A 2,606-nucleotide genomic window follows, 5' to 3' on the forward strand; every position below is an offset into this window, starting at 1 on the left:
ACCCTTAAACTAAGTATCGTACGCAGAAGACGCGGAGTAGACACCTTCTTTACTAAACTTCCAAATAATTGTATCGTCGACTCCAGGGGTGAGTATGACATTAGAGAGCTTCTCCTAAAGGGTGGCGAATTGCTCAATATGCTCAAAAGTGAGGCTCTAAGCGGTAATAATGCTGCGGACCCAAAACATTGTCGGTGAGAGCCAAGCAGACGGAGCTTCTTTTCTTACTGGATAGGTCAAAGATCTTCGAAGTAATCCTAGGCTCCATTATCGGCGGCTGGCGCTCCTAATCCTAGGCTCCCATCCTAGCTGTGAGCCGATGATCCGCGTCCGTATGAATTATGGAGAGATGCAGAGGACGGTTGTACTGCCGCTAGTGCAAGTGCTGGGGTCGGTAATCATCGGCTAACCCAACTGTTCCTGTGCTAAAGCTGGTCTGCTAATTGAAGGCGACTTGACCAGACTGGGTTATGTGTGGGGTCCTGCCAAGCACTCAGGTGTGGTATACTTGCGCATTGATCATCAGGTATCCAAATCCTCAAGTAGTTTTTTTTTGAGACAGCCGGGTGAGGAGATAGAGGCGATAATATCAGGAATGGTGTCCTTGAACCGTTTGGGCCAATCGGAAATATCGTCAACGAAAAAAATGATTCACAGAGCTGGCATCTGTAACTAATATTACTAATGTATAATACATAATAATTTAATTAATATTGATGTTTATAACCAATTATATATGAATAATCTAAATTGAAAAGAGATGTTTTTTCTATGTAACTTGCCAGAGCAAGCAGGTGGTCTAAGCACAAATAAACAAAACAAACATAAAAAGGAAAAGCTCCCAGTAATGTGGTGTCTTAAAGTACTCATTGAAGAAGAACTTCAGGCCATCATCCAAGCAACATCTGTCTGCACCATCAAGAAGTTGAACCATCCCTAACTCACGTGTATTCACCAATCCCCACTGAAAGGATGAACTTTGTGCAGACAGAAAGAAGTTCTAAAAAGAGAAATTCTACGATTCGGCAGAAAAGGGGACAAGAAAGAAATATTCTTCAAGGGCGCAACCGGTGAAAGTGTCTCCACCGAAAGGTACAAATTAATTGGGGGCAGGGGTGAGGACGCTCGGGATGGCTGGTCATCGCAGAAGGAGGGGGCAAAAGATTTGTCATTCAAGTCCTCAATTTTTTTTATAAATTATCTCTACTAAATTTAGAATTAAAATTCTTTGTGTGGGCCTGATAACCCACTTACCCGCACAACCGCACCATGCCTCAGCCTATGAATAGGGCACTAAGGATGTCAAGTTCAATTTGTAGCTTATGGTTTAATCAGCTACAGTGTAAGTATTGTTAATGAGCCAACACGGTATTCGATTATTTAAATGTCTGTTTTTGTTTATAAGAAGTGTTAAATGACCTGCCCCTAAAATATGTTTAGAACTAATTTCCATCTATGTAGCCACATAAAACTTTGACAGGTAAATCAAATATGCTCAACTATGCTCAACAATATAGAGTTATAGACCATTAATCTATTCTTAAATATATAGTAAAACATAATGAGGTTAATAAGCTACACGACTTAAAAAGAAATTGAGAATTGATACAAGGCTAAGTGAATAAACTTCACCAAACGATGTACGCGCGTGTCCAGCAGAAGAAGGCTGATAATAATTAATTTGTACTGAAATTTTATATTTTTGTGGTTATTTTATTATACTACAATCTTAACAAGAATGCTTTTATATTTACTTTGATACCATAGTAGCACATGGTAATGTTGTCAAATATAAATTATATTATTTTTATACATTTGTATTGTAACTCACCAAAAATATTGTTTTTCAAATTTAAATATTGGCAATTGCATAAACTATATAGTGTACATATGTCATATGTATATGCGTGTGTTCTTGTATATTTAATATGATTAAATATGATGGTAAAGATATCTAATGCATATAGTATAATAAATATCTTAATAGTGGTTTCTAGTTTATTGTAAGAAAATGATATTTATACAAACTCTAGAGTATAACTGCAAACATTAGTAAATGTGTGTTTTCTTAGTATTTGGAATGAAATGAAATTATTTATAGTAACTAATCCGAACATAGAAATATTGCAGGTCTCACGTGTACCCCTTCGGCCTTGTGCTCTACTGAACTCAAGCGATTAGGGTTGCTAGCCTCCTGTCGGCGCCACACAAGTATAACCGGTCTCCTGTGGCCTTAGGCCATGGAGACACAGTGGATCTCAGCCCTTGTCGGCGGGAGGGCTCCAGCTCATTTTTAGGTGCCCTTTTGTGTTTGTTTAGGGTTTGTGTTCTACTCAGGAAGGCAAGGCAAGGCAAGGCGACTCTCTAAAGATGGAATAAGGTTGTCCCCACCTAGCCCCTGTACCAACGGTGCATCTAGCCTCATTAGAGGGCGTGTGGAGGTGTGTCTCCAGCGGATCTCGTGGGATTCGTTCTGCATTCGGCTTTTGGTGGACCTGCTTGAATCCGTTCTTCCTTCGTTTGCATCCATATGTGTGCAAGTCAGATCCTTCCGATCTATGCTTTTCTTCATCGGCGGCGCTTGCTGCCCTCATACGCTGGTCCTA

Source organism: Triticum aestivum, chromosome 3B (assembly GCF_018294505.1).
Source record: "Triticum aestivum cultivar Chinese Spring chromosome 3B, IWGSC CS RefSeq v2.1, whole genome shotgun sequence".
Taxonomy (NCBI): Eukaryota; Viridiplantae; Streptophyta; class Magnoliopsida; order Poales; family Poaceae; genus Triticum; species Triticum aestivum.